Source organism: Triturus cristatus, chromosome 12, assembly GCF_964204655.1.
Source record: "Triturus cristatus chromosome 12, aTriCri1.1, whole genome shotgun sequence".
NCBI lineage: Eukaryota > Metazoa > Chordata > Amphibia > Caudata > Salamandridae > Triturus > Triturus cristatus.
The window spans coordinates 490,853,287-490,875,177 of NC_140595.1; the positions used below are offsets into that span (position 1 = coordinate 490,853,287).

Sequence of the window (21,891 nt, forward strand, 5' to 3'; positions counted from 1 at the left end):
CTGCATAAATGAATCACGTCAACAAATACAGGAACTTATAAAACAATACAAGAAACGTGAGTATAAATTAAACACAATTCATTACAATAATGTTCCATGTAACATACCGAAGAAAAATTGTATATTTATTTTAAAATTACACATCCGGCTCTTCCATCGATACCAATTGAGTTTTGTCGTTTTTTAATAAATATATACTTTTTCTCCGGTATGTTACATGAAACATTATTGTAATGGATTGTGTTCAATTTAAATTCACGTTGCTTGGGACATTCCTTGTGTTTTTTTAAGTTCCTGTATTAATATTTGTCCGGGTGTAAATTGGTGTGTGTATGTATATGTATATATATATATATACATACACACACACACACATATATACACACACACACATACATATATATATATATATATATATATATATATATATATATATATATATATATGTATGTTATATGACATCTGATTCATGTATGTTTTTCATGTTTGCAGCCTTGATGGAACTTTTGTGAGGTGAAAAGCGTTTGCTGTACTGTTTTTGGAAGCACAAAGAAAACACTGCACTGGTAAACAAGTTCTACGAGATCTGTTCTATTTTAGTGTGATTTCTCAAAATTGTTTCTGTTGCCTCTCTATTTTTGTAAAAAACCTGTCCAAATGATGTCTGTGAGAGACATAGAGGCCCTTAATCCTAAAACTTGACATGGTGTGTCATTGGCTGCTTACAGTCGCCATGATTCCAGAACTATTTGAAGTCTCTCTAGCCGCAACCTTTTCAGAGTGGCATTTGTTTGAACATGCAGTTACCCAACAATCCTGAATCCCACTTCCAACTGGTCAAACCTGTGTCCAGTGGGTAACCTCAATGTGGTGGATGGTCTACTGCTAACCATTAATCTTAACCATGAATAACCCTTATGGTATATGGGTTACTGAAATTTGGTCCCGCCCCCCTTTCCCCATGAGAAACCTTTGTAGTTTAAGTCACCTCCAGCACCGTACTAGTGTGGTCTTTAACCTGTCTGTCTATACCCCTGTGACTATACATTGCTTCAACCCCCTTTCCAGGGCTACTCAATATGTGCTACCCCTGTTAACAGGATACCAAGACGAATGCATAACTTTGGCTTAGGCACTCTGAACTGAATAGTCTTGCACTGCAGTTTTGACTAAGGTGCATTTAGACTTTAAGATTTTAAGGCTACTCTTCAGAAGTGGAGCATGAATCCCTGTTAGCTATCCAGACCTGTCAATCACACGTCACCACTGTCAGTCACACAAAATCAGCCCCTATCACAAAGCCATCTGGTGAGGAGCTGGTATCCCATGGTGGCAGGCAATGCTAGTTGGAAACCCCTACAGAGTGTTTCCAACTCCCAGGACATCAGCTGTAGCCTTTGAAGCCACTGCTATTTTTTTTTCCCAAGGGGGTTAGTGACTTATGAGCACTTATCTGAACAAAGCCCTGCCCTGCTCTCTGGTTGACCATACCACCTATGAAAAAACTTTACAGCTTGGGAGGTTTTGAGCTCAAGGTCGAGCCCCCTCTCCAGGCCTCATCCCCCAGTCCGCTCCTCTCACATGGGGAATGTTTTTGGGAGCTTGGCAGGTCTGTCTATCCTGTTTTGATCCCAAGTCCACTAAGAGACTACGGCATACACAACCCCACTTGAGGAATTGTATTCTGTTTGACACCTCTGCCTCGCTGAATGGCTAACAGAATATTGATGGGATTTAAAAATTCCCTGAAAGTTTTGGAGAACACCTAAACTTTCCCTCATAAAAGAACACTGACATAGCACCCACAGTTCTGAAACTCTAGTGACAAGCAGGTAAATGCTATAAATGTGTCTGGGTCAATTTAACTTCCCCAGAATGTTCTAGCAACTTCTGTTTTTGGTCTAAAGCTTAATTTGAATATCCTTAGTTTACCTACCTGTAAATAAATATCTCTCCCTATAGGTGATGGTTCTAACAAGAAAGTGGGTTTACTGCGTGTTTGCTATGCCATGCTGTATCCACGTTTGTAACCCACTATCTCCTAAATAAAATGTTGCTACTCCTGCAGTGTCAGGCACAATAAGAGTGCAATTTAGTTAGTTATCTAGCACAACACTACTTGTAGCCTTGGAATATTAGGGGTCAGATTCAGACAGAAATTATGCCCAGGCACCAAAATAAAAATGTTCCACGTTAGTTAATCAGATAGCTAGAAAAGTGCCCCACATTTGCACATATGGTAGTTCTGAACTTGTAAAGACGTTATATTTGCATGGAATGGGAGACTGCGTGGATTTTACCTTGTGGCAGGCAATGTTTGTGGTAGTTTTATGGAAATAAAACAGTAAAACCGGCCCACCAGACCATACAACAGACCCACGAACCTCCAAAAAAAGATGGCCCACACACTCACCCATCAGATCAGCCCATTGGGCACTTCCTGACTGCCCTGTAGGCCAGCTCACCACTGTAAGTGGTAGATGACAGTGAACACCATAGACATGGCCTCATAACCTCGGACTGCCTCGTGGCCCTTAGAACGAGCCTCAGAGTCATTTATAAACACGTTAAATAGAAAGACGTGTTTAGGAACTGCTTTAAGGTACGCTTTTGTGACCGTTCATGAATTTACTCTTTTGATGATTGTATTCAAGATTATGTGAAGTTTATTGAGAACGTTTTATCAAATCATTCATAAAAATAAAAAAATCAGTCTGAATAAAGACCAATATATAAATAAATCTTTAAAATAAAAACAAGTGTTGAAATTTTCACTCCCTGTTACTTGATCACAAGAAGCAGGAATCACTCCCCAATTAAAGAGACAGGTGGAAGTTTTAGTCTCAAAATGGAAACACTGGCTTAGAAAAGCAAACACCTCATTCCAACGAGGGATGATGCAAATTAGACACAAAAACTGACAACTCTATACAAGTAACTGACAGAGAGCCCTCGACCTCGAAGCTGGGGAACCGGGTTTGAGTCTCGGCAACAACGCTCAACATCCTGTGATTCTGGTTAAATCTCTTAATCTCCACGTGCCTAGCAAAAATGAATGGGTCTGTAACGCAACTGGTGTTCATGTAAAGCACTCCGATACCTTCGGGTCGATTTTGCGCTACATAACCCCACCGCACCCCAAAACAAAGTAGGACGGCTGTACCTCCCTGTAAGCAAAATACACTATTTTCACGATGCATGAACTATTATAAAGTCCCACAAAAATAAAAGAAGTTTGAAGAGACATGTAGCTAAAGCCTCCGAGTCAAAATACAACTATTACTCAGTGGGTGAGCGCTACATAAACATGTAATCTCTAAAAACATGACCAGTCTCAGAACTCATTTTAATGACAGGATTTTCTCATCTACACAGGGTTTGAGGATTAATGCCTTCTTTAGAAGATTGTTTGCTACAGAGACTCAAGTGGGAAAGTGGCAAAGCATTATTTTCCTTGGTCCATGTACACTGCATTCACATTCCTACAGCTCTTCCAAAACATGCTGAAACGTTTGGCCAATCGCCCTTTACTTTTCCTGAACCTAAAAGTCTGCACAAGCAAAGTGCACGCTGTCACTTACAAGAGCCACTTCGGGATGTAAACAGAGCTCTAATTACAAGTTCACTAGTGAAATTATTTCTATTCTGAAACTTAATGAACTGCAATTGGGCAAAGGACACATGCTTTTCCTCAACGATCGGAGTTATTTATGTAGCGCAGAATACATGGTACTTCAGTCCAGGCATTGTACTATCAGGCTCGACAGAAGCCAAATCTATATCTATGCACAGTTGAATTTCTTTCTTAAATTAATAGTGTACATTATCCTGCAACATTGGTTCTTCATGTCCAAAATGCATATCCATGACATAGATATCGACTAGAAAGCAAACATAGAAATGTATTTTCTTACTTTCTGCCACATTAGACTTCTGCAAACATCTTCCCAATCTATCACATGAGCCAGTTTACTACACAGTTGAATTGAAGGTGCGTTTTTAATAATATCGAGAAAATAATCCATTTATAATAAATGTGCAGAATAACGTGTAAGCTGCACTAAGCACACATATTTACTCATAATAGGCCTCAAATAGCTAAAGCAATATTGCTTGACATGCTGGCTGACTAAAAACGCTGAAACACTCATAAAATGTTTAATTCTTGACCTTTCCATGCAACGTTTCTACTTACACAAAGGCCACTGTTAACATATGATTGAACATTTTCGCTTAATGAAGTAGTGAAAAAACTCATAAAAATGCTGCATTTAAACATGAACTTCATATTTTTAATTTATTTGTTCCCCCCCCCCCCCCCCCCAAGAAATGGATAATAAATATTTTCTTTTTGTTAATACAGATGTTTGAGTTTTAGATAGATCTTGGTTAGTGAAACGTAGAATTTGATATTTAGACGGTTAGACATGTAGTCTAATAATTGGGAAAGAAGTCTTGAATGAGAAACATTTCCACATGAACAGAGCACAATCCATTTAAGTTTCAAAACTAACATTGCTGTCTGTGTGAGGAGGACGCAGTGCGTGAAGAAGAAGCTAAAGGTATACGCAAAACCTTAATCTCCCAGGAATGGGCACTCCTGCTACACCAACTCAAACAGTCCCAGTCCCAAGAGGACCCGATCATTGGCACGGCTACCCCTGACACCTCACAGCCACCTACTGTACAAGCCCACAAGACGGGGGGACTCCTCCCGATTACTCACGCCACCCTAGGACTCGCTAGGCTCCCGCTCACCCGACACACTGATCTATCCCCCGCACCCGACCGCACACTCATCCCCTACGTAGTGAGACGCAGCTGCGCCGTCGAGTAGATACCCGAGGAATCACGACCATCCACCTGGCCTCATCACTTAGACTCCCATGGCGACCCCTAGTTTGGTTCTTGCCCCAGGTTTTCTTTCTGGCGAACGTATGCTACAACGCATGCTGCATTTACACGAAATGAGACGCAAATGTAACTGCCTATAATGATAATAGCTGATTTGAATGCACATGTACCATAATTATACGCACGGAATGTATATGCTCCATGATTATAACAACATATGCCAATAAAAAGAATTTACAAAAAAAACAAAAAAACATTGCTGTCTGTGGACTATTGTATTTCTGAAAGAAGAAGAGGAGCGAACCAGTTCCCAGGAGAAACTGAAAGCTGACTGGACGACAGGAGGAAAAGATGCAACACAAACTGCAACATCATTTTCGACTGTTAATAAAAATGTGTGTACCTAAAGAGGAGCCGACATTTTTTTTTACCCCATTGCCATTTGCAGTTGAGACTGCTATTGATGGTTTCCTATTCATATTCATTTATCCTTATTCCATGCTACTTTGAGACTCAGTTTCTTGAACCTCTCTTTGTGGGAAGTTCTGCTTTGACTGATTTTTATTTTGAACTGCTCTATATGCTGAAGCTTTATGCTTACGCTCAATCTCTCAAACTACAACTCGTTGTGTTCTTACTGACAGCTAATTTCGCCCAGATGAGGGATTCTGTCCTTAATGTAACACGCTTAATGCATTTTATATTATTGATTGATAACGGATTTATTATTGATTTCTAATAAGATTCTAATAACTAAAATTGATGAATTTACATGGGATATGATAAAGATAACTTGCTAAAAGATTTAAAATAAGACCCTTTAACTCATATACTGCTTACTACTTTGAGCACAAAACCTATATACATTAATCTGCTTGACACTTCATAATCCCTAATGACCACTTACTACAGATTTTATTCAGGCCTCTCTAGGGGCTAATGCACAGATGGCATGAAAACACCATTAAAATAATTAGAGATCGAAATATAATAGTTTCTCAAAACTATCATTTTTGTCATGACGGACAGGTTTCCCTGGAACCTCTACAATGAGAAAATTATTATCTTCTGTGATGTATTGCACAATGGCGCCACTGGAGCTTCACTGGACCATGATTACTCTGTGGCTATATGGAAAAGAACATTAAGGAGGTAGATGCAACAAGCTACTATAGGTATTTAACATTACTGAAAACACATTACCTACCATGCCTTAAAACAATAGAAGTAATGAAATAGCTGCTTCAAACACATCTAACCCAAGTACCACAATAACCCAGCACCAAGTCTACCTGAAAAACCAAGCATCGGCCGATGGTGTTTTTGTTTTGTCAATGCTTGTTTTGCATGTTTTTGCAAAACTATTTTATTGAGGAAAATACTTTGTTACATTGTCAGGAGTTTCTGGCACTGAAGGAGACATCTCTGTGCGGATGTTTTACTTCTGAAAGGGAAGAATGGCATGACTGCTAGTGATTTAAGTCAGTGGCTGAAATGGGTCAATCCAATGCCCCATGATGAATGCTGCAGTATGTGGAAGTAAAATGTGAATGGAAACAACAGATCAGTGGCTGAAGGGCTACCTGAAAGTCCCTTTAAAAATCAAAATGCCTTGGATAACAAAATCCTTCATCAGCATTATTCCCCTTTTTAAAAGCTTTTCCGTGTTGAAACTTAAAGATGAGACAAAAGGAATTTATATCACTTGGTACAAATTTCAATCAATTACCTTCCATTCATACCGCACCACAAAAACAAGCCCCAACGATGCCAAGATGCTGCACTTCAGGTAACGCCCTTAGGAATAGCAGTAACAATGTGAAAGCAATGGCCATACTAAAGCAACTAGGTAAGTTTAATAAGCAGGCCGACGACATGACAGCCGTGTATGTGTGTGTGTGTATATATATATATATATATATATATATATATATATATATATATATATATATATATATATATATTACCTACTGGCGGTCGCCAGTAGGTAGTTATAGTTAGGACCACGTTTCCATAGGAAATCCGCAACATTCTATTTTGAATAACTTTGGCGCCGGTCGACGAATCCTCGCGAATTTTTCAAAATAGGTGGGGCGCTACGCTACGCTCCTACCCTGAAAGTCTCGGGGGGATTCGTCAAGCGGGGGCTGAGATAAAAGGGGGGTCCCAAAACGCGTTTTTCCCATGCATTTTTCCATAGGACCTTTAGACACAGCTACAGCCCGAACGGCTGAACAGAATTACTTGAAATTTGGCAGAGAGGTAGTCCTCAGGTCAAGGAAGTGCCTTTTGTAGGTTTGGTGTAAATCTGTTCAGTAGATTCAGAGAAAATAGCCTTTAAATCAATATATATATCTGAGCCAGCTTACGGTGCGCTTACGGTGCGCTTACCGTACGCGTACGGTGGCGAGCGCGATTTTGATTGGCTGTTAGATCTTAGTAAACATTCGAATCGGTCGAAACCAGGAAGCGGCGGCCGCCATTTTCTCTCTCGCTCTCTGAGTTGGGCAGCAAAAACGATGCCAAAAAATGTCTAAAGAGGCAGTTTCTTGAGATCCTAACCACCCAGCATTGATATAGGGGTCCCCAAACAACCCCCAAGCCCAAAAAATTTTTTTTATTTTTTTTCGGAAAATCGCCGATTACGCTTACCGTACGCGTACGGTAAAAATTAAAAAAAAATAAAAAATTATCCACACCCTCCCAACCCCGTGTGCAAATGGTGCCCGAAGGGCACCATTTGTGCATGGCTTATTACAGGTATGAAATAAACAAAGAATACATTTCACAAAGATGCGCATAATATGTCCCCCATGTGCGCACGGTGCGCGAAGCGCATCGTGCGTACATGGCCCATCCCGCATAACGTGACCACCGTGCGTGCACGGCACTAACTGCGTAAAGTGGGCGCACCGTGCGCGCACGGAACGAACTGCGTTAACTGGGCGCGCACGCCACGAATGGCGTAAAGTAACTTAGCATTTAAAAAAACGTACAAATTCACTGAAAAAACCATAGGTTTCACACACGTTATAGTTAGGAATTAGCATTTAAAAAACCTTGCAAATTCACTGAAAAAACCATAGGTTTCACACATGTTATAGTTAGCTGGACATTTTATTGATAAAAAACCAATGAAATTCCCCCGTTATAGTTAGTGCAGGCAACTATAACTCACGCGACCGCAATCTTCTGCTGATGACATATGTGTCTTTATGAAAAAAAAATATTTGTAATATATGTATAGCTAAAATTTAATGGAAGAAGACATGGGCAAATAAGTGTCTAAATACAGTATTAGCATCAGCAGAGGATTGCGGTCGCGTGAGTTATAGTTGCCTGCACTAACTATAACGGGGGAATTTCATTGGTTTTTTATCAATAAAATGTCCAGCTAACTATAACATGCGTGAAACATATGGTTTTTTCAGTGAATATATATATATATATATATATATATATATATATATATATATATATATATATATATATATATATAATCATTTTATTCAATTTTAATTATTCTTTTTACATTGTTTATTTTTTGGATTGGTTTTTATTAATCACACAAATAAATTGTCATTGGTTATTGACATGTCACAGATGCATTAAACCCATGTAGACCGTTATCCACAAGAAGGTCATACAATCACATGCAAACTCAAAATACAATCATTCAACCCCCTAACCCCCCCCCCCCCCCCCCCTATCTTGACTTCTGGCGAACAGTGAATTTCCACAACAGAAAAATAGAAAGAACAAGTCCTTTGCTCACACATGTGGCCTACTTCACCATACTGTGCTCACATCGTGGGCCCCCAACCTGACGCCATCACACCACTACCTGCCAGGAAACCGAATGCAGCGCCAACAGAAGTACAATACCGACCAAAAGGCAGGTGTGTCCTATACGAATGGCAAGAGACATAACATGCAGTTAGGCATACAAAACCGTGCACACACATACAATTAGCAGTACTGAAATGTCAGAAGATGAGCTACGCAATGGGATGGGGGGGGGGGGAGGGGTAGCCGAGAGGGAGGAAAAGGGAGTATAAAGAGCATTGAGGAGTTGGGAGGGTGAAATACAGGAAACAAGTTAAATGCTGCAGCTTCCTCAAACTACACAGAAGCCTTGTTATAAATGCTATGGAAAAAGAAGACTACAGTTAATAAAGATGGAACATTATGCAATACTTAAGGTATTCAGAACACGCAGCTACATAATAAATAAAGTGCCTACAAAAGTATTTTGCATACCGAGCGAATTTAATAATCTACATATGTTCTTACTACAGTAATGAAGGATGAGCAGTTTCTAAGGGGTCTCCCAATTCGTTAATCTACGTTATGATGCTAAAAGTACAGTGTAATGTGTCCCTGAGTTTTCTGGGGGCTAAAAAACAAATGTACGTGCCAAGTCAACACTGTAGTTAGGTAGGAGGGAATAAAAGGTTTTCATTTGTTTCTGAAATTAAACACATTTTCAGTTCCTAAAGTAATAAGCTGTATACTCCACAAAATAGGGGCCTGGGTGATTAAAGCTTTAACGCTTCAGTCTTTCACACCGCTAGCGTGGACCAATAAACCACACTGAGCTTCCAAGTGCTTGACTCACTTGCACAGGTAAGGACAAAGTTTCCCTGTAGAAAGTCAGTGTACCTCAAATAGAAACTTAAACTGTACTCGCGATTCCAGATTAAACCACCGTGAAGTACTCTGCATAATGATAAATAAATCACTTTTTTTCTAATACCCAAGGCTAGATAAATCCCCACACAATGGAGAATTTGCGGCGTGAACTAGTGTATTGGGAAGTATAATGTGCGCAGCATGGTCTAAGTTTAACCTGGCTCCCTCAATTTTTGCCATTTACCACCTTCCTGCTTTAGGCATGTAATGATACACAGCATCTGTTTACTAAAAACACACATTAAAATGACCACTAACATATGGTTTGCCATTTAAGAGGATCTCAAGGATTTTAACTTAGCATACACAGATATGAAGAGAATACACGGTGGGCCTAGAAGTTGTCATTCCACCTATCCACACACTATGCTAGGACCGTTCTCCTGCGCCAGATGCGCCTTCTCCTGCACCAGCACGACAGCCGTCACGTTGCCAGACAGCACGCCAACCCCTCGCCACACCAGATGCGACCCACCACCTCCACTGCATACTTCTCAACACATGCTTAATTTGCAGACACTCCACAGAGCTATGGGACTTTATCACCACCCTCACCCCCAATATTGCCTTCCTTACTGAGACCTGACAACCCTGCAGCAGCGATTCCCGACGGATATAAAATCACTCACCGGGACTACATCAACAAACCAAGAGGAGGAATAGCTATCATCCACAAACAGAACCAACAGTGCGCCACCAACACCGACCATACCACCATCGCCATAGAACACCTCACATTCAATAACACACGGATGAGAAAACAACCATCAGAGGCACCCTCGCATACCAACCACCAGGCCTGCAAAGGCCAAATATGCACCTGTTTGAATTGGGGAGCACATTATGAACTTCCGAACCAGATAGAGGTCCCATTGGAGCATAACAAAAAGGGGAGGAGGATCTCATTTTGCAGGCCCTTAAGGTAACAAGTCACAAAAGGAGACAAACAGGAAGAGCTGATCGGTAATCGCAAGACAAAATGGCTGAAAGGTAACCTTTAACAATGCCCAAGGCAAGGCCTTGCTGGGCTAACAGCAGCACCTACGACAAGGAGGCAGAAAGGGGGAATCAACATTACGGGATGAGCACCAAGACAAATTGTGTCCCAATGGCATGCATATACATTCTTCACTGACCTGGCTGTCAAGATGACATCACAAATTTTAGGAGGTAGATCAAAGGCATTCAACTATCGCCACTCAGTCTCCATGCATGAAGATGGAGTTTATGCAGGTTTAGGTGCAGAACCCTGCTCTGTTTTTGCAATAGGAGATCCTCCTGAAAGGGCAGCTTCATTAGAGGACAGATGCTCAGGAGTTTGGGATACTAAACTCTCCTTGCCCAGTCCAGGGCCACCAGAATGACTAACTTGCTCGGTCCTGATCTTGAGAACTCAAATTAAAGGCAGGAGAGGTAGTGGCAGTAAAGCATTAAGAAGTCCGGGGCAGTGGCGTAACGAAAGCTCAGGGGGCCCCCCTGCAAGGTACATGGAGGGGCCCCCACTCTAGATTTAATCCGGAGCTCTAAGGCCTTAGTACTGGGCTGAGGTGGCCCCCTGCAGCTCGGGGGCCCCCCCCGCACCGCGGGGGATGCGGGGGCCTGTGTTACGCCCCTGGTCAGGGGTACCAGTCTAAGAGCGAGGGCCGCTTTGGAAACTCCAACACAGAGAAGAGCTGATATTGCGTGTTCTCAGCAGTGACAAACAAATCGAGCCAGGTTCTCCACATTCGCAAAAGAGACCTTGCGCCACCTCCAGGTGTAGTCACCATTCGTAATGCACAAGGCATCAGTGGCTGAATTTGTCTGCCCTGGCATTCAGAAATTCCACAAGGTGCTTGAAAACGTCCTGTCACTCCTGCCAAGTCCAGAGGAGAAAAGCCTCCTGGCACAGGGTCCACGACCCCACTTTGCCCGGTTTGTCTGCCCCAACAGAGATGTGATGCATCTGTCACCACTGTCTGCTCCGGAAGGGATAGGGGTCTGCCACTGGCCTAATTACGATTTGTCAACCACCACTGCAGAACTTTTGCAGTCTCCTTCAAAATCTGGACCAGTTCAGAGAGATTCTCCTGGTGCTGTGCCCACTGGAACCTCAGTTCCCACTGCAGAGCCCACATATGCTAACAAGCAAACGTCATCACCAGGATGCAGGAGGCCATCAGATCCAGGAGCCTCAGTCAATCTCATCAAAATATAGCACAGATGTTAAAACATCTGGATCATAGCCTGAATGTCCTGGACTTTCTGCTCTGGAGGGTAGGCGTGGAACTGCACCGTGTCCAGAATGGCTCATATGAAATGGCGTGACTGGCATGTTGATAGTGAACCCTAGTGAATGCAGGTGCGTCGTCGACTGGAGGTGGACGATAACTGCCTGAGGCAAGCCTGCCTTCAAAAGCCAATCGTCGGGGTAAGGAAAAACTGGTACCTCTGTCCTACGCAAATGCGCTGCACCCAGTGCCATCAATTTCATGAACAGTCGAAGGGCACTTGTAAGGCCAAAGGTAAGCACAGCGGACTGGAAAGGTTTGTGGCCTACTGTTAACCACAAGTAATGTCTGTGAGCATGCAGGATGGGAATGTGGAAATATTAGTCTGAAGGTCCAACACTTTCGGCAAGCAGTACACCTACATCCTGAAGGAGCAAAAACAGATCCTATGACAGCAGTTCTGTGGACGGTGGCAAGGTAAGCGGGGTTCCCAGATATAGAAGGGAATAACCCCATTACACAATTTGGAGCACCCATTGTCATCTGTTATTGCTTGCCATTGAGCAGGTGGTGCTTGATCCTGCCGCAATGGGCTATTTGTGCTGCGTTAAAGGCCCATTAAAAGAGGTTGGGAGGCTGCGGACCGGTGTCCTTTATGGGATCGGCGCCCCCACCACAAAAGGACTGAGAAGGTTTCTGGGTGCGGGAGGGGTGGGGGGTAAAACTGATATTGTGGGCACCCATGAAAGCCCAGACCATGGCCACCTAAGGGGCAAAAGGACTGTTGCCAGGGACCCAAGAAAAGGCCCAGGGAACTGGCGGTGACCAGGCTTTCCTTGATTCGTCCGAGTACCATGTCAGCTTCCTCACTGAACAAGTGGGAGTAGTCAAAGCACATGACCAAGCGGGAGTCATCAAAACGCATGTCGATCAGAGATGTTTGTACATCCCCTGAAAATCCAGTGACTGTCAACCAGGTGTGGCAGCATAGTTCCAAGATCCAACTACGAGCTTTTTAACTGCAGCAACTTTAATATACGCTATTGGAGCTGGAATTACCGTGGCTGCTGGCACCAGACTTGACCTCCAATGGATCCTCGTTAAAGGATTTAAAATGTACTCATTCCAATTACAGGGCCTCAAAAGAGTCCTGTATTGTTATTTTTCATCACTACCTCATCGGGAGTGGGTAATTTGCGCACCTGCTGCTTTCCTTGGATGTGGTAGCCGTTTCTTAGGCTCCCTCTCCGGAATCGAACCCCGATTCCCCGTTACCCGTGGTCACCATGGTAGGCACAGAAAGTGCCATCGAAGGTTGATAGGGCAGACACCCGAATGTATCGTCGCCGTCACAGGGACGTGCGATCGGCCCGAGGTTATCTAGAGTCACCAAAGCGGCCGGGCGAGCTCGGATTGGTCTTGGTCTGATAAATGCACGCATCCCGGGAGGTCAGCGCTCGTCGGCATGTATTAGCTCCAGAATTACTACAGTTATACAAGTAACAGATGAAGCGATCAAAGGAACCATAACTGATTTAATGAGCCATTCGCAGTTTCACTGTACCGGCCGGTTGTACTTACACGTGCATGGCTTAATCTTTGAGACAAGCATATGCTACTGGCAGGATCAACCAGGTAGGCAGCATAGTTCCACTGTAGGTGCCACAGCCCTGCCAGTCCATGGTGTCCAGCCCACAGTGAATGGTGAACTTTGCTGCATCCCGATCATCATTTAACAAATGGTTCAAGATGGCTCGGCCCTCTTCAGGCAGCAGCTATGCATCCAAATCTAATAAAGCATGGGAACATCGGCCTAAGAGATGCACAAAGTTCACTGACCACAATGCAATGCTGATGGAAGAGCAGGGGATATAAAGGGAAGGTGTCCCAGCCTCTTGGATTCTCTATCCAGTGGGGTGGGATGGTACGGAACATACTTGTGTTGACCTTGGCTGTCAAGGCCTGCACGATCAGACTCTCGGGGGATGGATGTTGGGAGAGGAAGTGTGGGTCTCCTGGGGCAGGATAATGTCGGCGGGCAATCCTTCTGTGCATGGGAGCCCCCGTTCACAGACTGGCATAGTCCCCCAGGAGAACATTGGTAAGGGCTTCACTAAAAAGGAGCAAGAACTCTGCAAAGCTTGCCTCTGTGAAGCACCTCCACAAAGACACTGGTCTTAACTTTGATGGAAGGCAACTTCAGATATAGGACCACCGCCGCCCTGCACATCACTGAAGCAAAAGATGCGCCCTCCTCCATGACTGGGCCTGGAGAGGTAATCACCCTTGGTAGGGGTCGTCTTCAAGCAGGGCCATACCCCTCTTCCTCATCCCCCGCCTTCAGTTAAAATGGGCAATTCCATAGGTGGGCATGGGATGGACAGTGCAGACTAACGTCTAGCTGAGTCAGGGTGGCGTCATCTTGGAGTCAGAGATTAGCTTCTTGATCGACACAGGTGTCTGTGTTGGCGTAACCGGAGCTGGACAGGGTGGTGACCCCTGTGCTGGCATCGTTACTGATCCTAGTGCAGATTCAGGGGGCCCGGCTTGCGTCGAGGTCCAAGCACCTGACAGTAATCCAGCAGGGAGCTCCTCTCTGCTATATGGGGCTGAAAGGCACACCAGAGTGCGCCCCAGGCCCAAAGATGGACAGCATGGCATCATAGAAGTCACTAAGTTCGGCAGGGATCGATTCGGCTCCAGGGAGTGGAACTGCTTGCCGGCTCTGTGGTTGGAGATAGAGGCCTAGAAGCACATTGGTTGCTAGGGGAAAACAAACCATGCTTTGACTTCTTGTGCTTTTTTGACTTATCCCACTCCAAACCCTTGTCATCGAAGTTGGGTAACGATAGTTTCTGGTAACTATTCCAAGAATGGCCCGAGATCCTCCAGTGCAGGAAGAGCCACTATCAGCACCAAGCCTTCTACTGCAACGCCACCAGCAACTTCAACGCCCAATAGCGAATCACCTTCAGATTCAAGGACTTACAATCAGGATAGGCCTTTAGTTCATGGCCCAACCATAGGCATACCAAGATTGAGTCAGTGTCAGACATCGGTCTCTGACATTCCTCATACAGTTTAAACATAGTGGGGTTAGTGTGAAACATGTCACTAGCACATTGAGAGAAAAAGCTAAAAAAAAAAAAAAAAAAAAGATTCAACAAAAAGGCAAAAAAAGGTGATTAAAAAATGACTGATAGCTCTCCAGACTTTGTGAAAGGAAGGAACTTATGTCAAAGTTCTAGGGTGGTGCCTATATAAGCACCTCACACATCACTTCTGATGCAGATGGCGCAGGTGCGGGCCATCTGATGCCATCTACTGGCATGAAGAGGCACTGCTCAAGTATTTACAGATTCAGTCTGATGCCTGGGGAATATTCGAAGGCAAGAAATCTGACGTTAGAAGTTTCTTTCAGGAATTAAATGTCATATGCTGGCTGCAGTGCATTTTTTCACCACCTACATGTATGTCGAAAATAGGTTTCTACTTGAAGAACCACTGCAGTGGCACATGGCAAGAAACAATGACATTGCCATTTTTGAGAAGCCTCGTTTTATACATTACACAAGTCCCCCTAACATGCACCTTGTAAGCCCAAAGAGCGGGAGACTGATAGATAAAAACAGGGTACACTGCATTTTGGGGTTAGTGTGCCTTCAGTGATATAAAATTCGAAACAATTTCAATATGTAAGCCAGGCTAAAAAAATTTAGGTAAAGGTGAGATTAAAATATTTATTTTCTAACAACGATTTCGAAAGGGCTAGAAAAATTATTCAAAATTGTATCCCGCATAGTTTTTAAAATCTGACTTAATGGTGAAATGATATTTTTAGGCAGCCAGAACTGGCTTAAAACCAGCACTGCCATTCATCACAATTCCAAAGCTGGAATACACATCTTAGGCTGGGAGAGCTAACGACTCTGGCACAGAGTTCAAGAGCTTGCTTCTGGGCTCATGAAAGCCCAACAGGTGTTAACTACTAACCACTTAGGAGGGGATTAGCTATCTAGGAGTGAACAGGAACTGTTAGGAGAAAAAAGGGCAGTTTTAACACTACATCTTTTGACATGGAGCTGCCAAGCAGGGCGTCTTCTATTCATCCCCAGGATGCTTTTAGACAGTTATACTCCAGCCACAGTAGCAGCGTGAATCAGGTTTCACTCTATCATGGGAGTGATCACGAAGTTGAAGACAGAACTGCCTCATGGCAGCTGAGTCCCGTCATTTTCAAGTAGGGGCTCACGGGTAATTTTACAGTAAGGCCAAGAGAAAGTGCTGCAAAAGGAAGGGGGTGGACTGCAAGAAAACTGTTAAGATTGGGCAGTAGAATTCCTCCAATCACTTGCTGATGCACGGGATAATCCGGGCACCTCCACACCCACCACCTCAAAACATTCATGGACCTGGGAAGACTCCATCTAAAGAATGTGGCTCTGCAAGAAGAAGCCTGACTTGAGACGCCAGACTCCCCTGTGGAAGAAGAGGACTAGCACAAGGCTCAAGGACACCTGAAACCTGTTGGTACCGAGGGACCGGAACTGCTCTCCAAATGTCAAGTGATTGGCATCCTGTTTACCAGCTACAGGGACACAAATAGCAGAAATACTACTGACTCCAAGAGGGCCTAGGTGACTAAAGAGGGCAAGAACCTGTAGGAGGCCTGGCTGGAGAGAGATCTGAAGCCAGCCAACGAGGAGCAGGGACTATGGGGTTGAGCAGAAGAAGCTATCACAGCAGCTGGAGACTAAGTCTGAAGGTAAAAACCTTCGACCAAAACTAACAGTTAGGTGTATCCAAACTGTGCATAGTGTCTGGTCCCACACGAACTGTTTTTCCTTAGTGCTCAACTTTTTTTTTTTATTGTGTTGTCTTGTGTTCTGGTTTTTAAATTGTTGGCACTGCTTGAAATTAGCTCTCACTCCTCTGGGAAATACTGGATGCTTGTGACATATCCACCAGGGGTTGAGCAGAGATTCTCTCAGAACAGGGTTCTAACCTAACCAGAGTGGGTGTATTGAGGTGGTAAGGGTACCCCTCTCCCAAATTAATAACCCCATTTCTGAATGATCAGAGGACTTAAACTTTGTTAATTACACTAACAATAGTTATTTAAATGGCACTGAAGAGGAGGGGAAAAATGGGGCGGGTAAAGTGCTAATGAAGAGCATGAGATACAAGATACAGCATATTAATGAGGAGTAACAGTAGGCAATAAATAAAGATGGAAACAAACACCCAAATTGAAGCATACAAAGGATAAGTAAGAGGACTGGCATTTGGGATCTGAAGAAGCGTAGCCAGTCATCAAGAAACTAATTCAGACAGCTAGTGTGGTAGAAGAAAGGTAAAAAGAAACACTGGGGAGCATAATCAGAGAGAGTGTGGACAAGTAGGTAGAAGGATGAATGACAACTTTAACAAAAAGTAAAGCGGTGCAGAACAAAGCAAGGGAACTGGGTAAATATTGGTAATGTAAAAAGAATATCCAAGATGCCAAGATAGGTTACAGGCTGCTAGAATGTGGAAGGTAGTTACTAGAAATACTTAAATCAATACTGCTCAAACAGGTTGGCAATTCAGCTTCAGTAGAAGAAATGGCACCAAGAGACCACTGACTGCAAATAGATAGAATAAACCAGCAAGCATCACAACTGGTTTGCCAATAGGGATGTGCTTATGGTTCTGAATAAATACACCCATGTCCTTACAGGTTAAGTGGTAACTTAATCTAACTCCCATGAGAAATTTGAGAGGACATTGGCAAAAGAAGGGTAGAGTGCCTAATGTGGATGTTAAAGATCCTGGCAAGGATTATCATCTTCTTAGAACCAAAGAGGAAATTGAGCGCTTATGAATTATATTGGAGTTGCACCCCTTTTCAATTATATGCAGTCAATTAGTCCACATTGAGTCCATCTGATGATTGAATTTCCTTCTTTATTATTTGTTTATATCCTTTTTTTTTTTTTTTTTAAAGAACCACAGCTAACGCGTTTCTTTCTCTAAAAAGAACTTCTTCAGGGCGTTTGTAATTTCCATGGAATGATAGATGTAATACTTAAGGCAATATAGTCCTTGTCCAGAATGACATTGTCGTCCAGTGCTTCTAAATCTTATAAATTTAATTTGTTGTTATCATTCAAAGATCGATATCATTATCCCATATGATGTAGTGATATGATAATCACTGTCAAGTTCTCTAATCCATATCTACATCGGGCCCATCACGCACAGTGCCTAGCAAAGGGGCCCTGTTGCTCCAATGGATCTCCCATCGTTCCAGATCCCGCCCGTGTTTCAATTTGAGTGCGGTTTTTACATCCCGGATTTAAAAGGTTTCCTTCCAGGACTGGAAACAACGAATTCTAGAAAACCCTTACTAATGTACAAATGCTAAATGATTCACCTTCACTAGTCAAGACAAGATGCTACACTTGCAAGTGTGTGTTGACCTACAAGAGAAATGCAGTGACTATCCAAAAGAGCATTTCAAGCTCGAATGAAGCCAACGGTTCACACATAGGATTGCTCAGCAGTGTAGAAGAAACAATACAATATCCAATTGTGGAAAGTCTCTTCAATAATGATTAAGTAGACCATCAAATGGGCTCCAGTTAAAAGAAAGAATGAAAATAGTAAGCTGTGTTATTAATGGGAGAGCATATTAGAATGTCGTGCTTAAGGGTTTTTCAGTCAGTGGTAGAGCTTATCAGGAATATTGATTTAAGGTGCATGTTACCAAAGTCAGCAGGAACTTGGCCAGCCAACCAGTGAGAGGGTTACTAAACTGGTGCTTGTTTTTGTGACTGGAAGGTGAGAAGAAGGTAGGAAAGTACAAAGATTAGTGACAATGCTAAGGGGGGGATGTGCAGAAGACATGAACAAAGCCCCCATGTTGCGTGAAACAGTGACTGATGGCTGATCTGGAATTGACTCGTATTATGACAGAATTAAGTGTTTAACTAACTAGTCAAAGTTAGGCTGCCTGGTCATGATGTGTGTCCAGATTTTTTCAGAGCCATGGTCTAGAACACAGATCCACATATTAAGGTGAAAGTTGCATAGAACGGAGAATGTCCTTAGATGGCCTGATGAGATATTTATTCAACATTTGGGTAAACACAGACAGACACACCATGCCTGAAAGCGGATGCTAAACCCATCTAGCTTTACAAATACTGTGTCTACAAATGTTAGAGGTGAGCTCGTGAACAATGTCAAAATGATGAGGAAAAAAGTAATTGCCAAGAAACGTTGTCAACCAAATGGACTTCCTTTGGAGTGGTGTGTACTGACATGAGGGTATGAATTATAATAAAACTGCCAACATACAATTATGTTGTATTTTTGACTGAAAAGGTGATGTAGAAACGATGGTGTAAAGTGGAAGAGCTATTCATAGGTTACTAATAAGTTCATTAAGTACTGTACCAACGAGGAAAGAAAATGTGGCCGTGCGCAGCGTATGGCTGCCCTGGCCCTGCGTTTAACCCCCCACCAGGGGGCCAACTGCTGCCACGCACAGCTGAAGTGGGGGCTAACCGCAGGGTCTGTGTCCAATCCCCCTCCCCACCTCTGGAGGCAGCCAGTTCCCTGTTAGTAGAGGAGGCTGTGCAGTCACCCCCCCCAACCCCCCTGCAAGCCACTACTGGGCCTGGGGATCTTATTCCCTGGGGGGCCAAAAACATTAATATTTGGGAAGGGGCATGCATGGCTTACCCTCTCGGAGGGGGGCACATAGATCCCCCTCTCCCAAAGCCCAAATGGGCCCCAGGGACCACATCCTCTGGGACCATAGACTGATAGGGGTGGTGCATGTGGCTCACCTCTTCCAGAGCATTAAGTAGCTCCTGGGACTCCATACCCCCGGGCCAAAGTCTAATTATAGGGGAACAGGGCCTAAGTCCCGCAGCCAGGACTGTTTTTTTTTTTTTATTAAGGGGAAGGGATGCACAGCAAATAGTGACTCCAGGGACTCCATCCTCTGGGCCAAAATATTAATATCAAGGGGGCGGGGAGGGGGGCGGGGTGCGGCCCCTTCTCCCCAAGCCTTAACAGGCCCCGGGGACTTCATCCCCCTAGGCAGAATTCCTTCGAATAGGGCAGCCTCTTTCCCAAGCTTTAATAGGCCCTGGGAAATCCCCTGGGGCAGCAGTTAACTTAAAGAGGACCCCATCTCCCAGACTTTTTTTTTTTTTTTCCGGTGGATGCCCAAGTGACCTCCCATCAAACTGCAAGTTGGAGGAGCAACAGAATCCCTGCAGCCCCAGCCGGCTCCCCAAATGCTGCTGGAGCCAACACTGCTCTTGTCTGGCAGGACCATTAACTTTTTTTAGCTTGCTCGCGGTTGGGTGGGAGCAGTCTGCGTTTCCCTGCCCACAGGAGTGTGTGTGTGTATACACAAAAGTCTGCGTCCACCTGGCAGGAGAATTTTTAAATCTCCCTCCGGGTGGGAGCAGAAGTGTCTTACCTACCCCCAGAAGACATACGCCCGGAAAACAGTAGAGTCCACCCCAAGGACACTACTGAATCTCGGGGGGTGGGCTCCCCAGGTCACACTGACTGAGCATGACTCACAAGAGGCCTTTAGGGAGTCCGGAGCTCAAGATTAGCATTGTTTCTAGTGGGTCTAGTGGCAGATCTAGATGTATGTTTTAAGGACTTACCAAGGTATTCAGAAACAGTCAAAACGCAAGAAAATCAGGGACAGTGAAAATGCAAGGTGTAAAATCGATGCAGTGAGAAAATTGTTTGCACAGAGGTTTAGGAGTGTGGCTGTGTTCCACTCTAAGGTAATTATAACATATTTGCGAGGTTCTAATGAATTATTTTAGTTAAGCAGTACTCTGAGAATAATGTGGAAGTTTACCTTTTCACTGCGGTAATGCATGTGGGAATGTGGGTTTATTAGTACAATTCTCACAAAAACATCTTTTATGCCATACCAGTGAAAAAAAAAAGTGGCCAAATAAAAGCATGTTATTGGGAGCAGATATAGTAATCGAAACAGATTTAACATTAATTACTAAGTTGTAAAGTTAAAAGCACAAGGTATTACCAAAGAAGAGGCGAGACTGATTCTAATGACAACCTCAATATCTATTGCTTCATACAAGCCTATGCAATAGAACTGAACTCTGGCTCTGCTTGAATATGTGTGTCTATAAGTAATACCCATAAATGAAAAGCATGGCATAAACCACACAGGCAGGCAGGGAGCAATATGATCCTTATTATAACTGTTGATAGTGAAGCGGCATCATGAACCACCTGAAGCTTCACATCTCACGAGTCATGGCCTCTTCCTGCAACTAACAATAGTAATAAATAGCATATTGTACTTTGAGCAACTGCATGAATACCATTTATTGGGTCACATTCACTTCATTGTCACAGGAGGCAGAGAAACATATTTGTTTTTTATTTTCATTATACATTTCCAACATACCTTGCTAACTTTACAGTATGCTAAAATTATCACTATCAGAAGCACTTTATTACAATACCCATCGCACAATATAAACCCATCGGGGACAGACAAGGGCCCTATGAAAGGTGGCCTTTACCAAAAAAAACACACACAAGAAAATGGGCGAGAAAACAGCCTGGCAGACAAAAGTTGAGACAGGGAGGCAAAGCTTTGTCAAGGATGGTTAAAAAAAAAAAGAAAAAAAGCTCACATATCACAGCCGCATAAGGTCTGGAAGAAATGTGCAGAGGTCAGGGTTTTTCTGACAGGATGCCTCAAGTTTTTATTTTTAGATCGTATAAAGAATACCTTCTACTTTTATAATGAAATCTCTGGTCTAAAGAACACCAAACAAAACTGCCTGTGACTGGGTCTGCGACAGCGCTCGTGTTTAAGGTGACCGTCCCAATGTCAGAGTTTGATCTGAAAACCATCGCAGTACACTTTTTTTTTTCCAGACAAGCGGCTGCGGCTGTGCTGTGTTGGTAATCCAGTCAATGCATGAGTGTTACGGGATAAGCAGGCCTTTAAAAGGGAACACACATCAGCTGTTAGCGCCCACAGGATGAACGACTTGTGTTCACCCCAGTAAAAAAGTTCAAACATTTGTTGCAGTTTATTGTCTTGCTTTACATATCTTTTCAGTTTGTACAAATC

The 21,891-nt window shown here is 43.4% G+C and overlaps 1 protein-coding gene and 1 pseudogene across 1 annotated transcript in view; both read right to left on the minus strand.

Moving 5' to 3' along the window:
• GARRE1 (granule associated Rac and RHOG effector 1) overlaps positions 1-21,891 on the minus strand; it is a 690,207-nt gene that overhangs the window by 577,638 nt on the left and 90,678 nt on the right. The gene's annotated exons all lie outside the window — the stretch shown is intronic.
• On the minus strand, positions 12,789-13,391 carry LOC146776148 (18S ribosomal RNA; annotated as a pseudogene; the record flags this gene model as incomplete).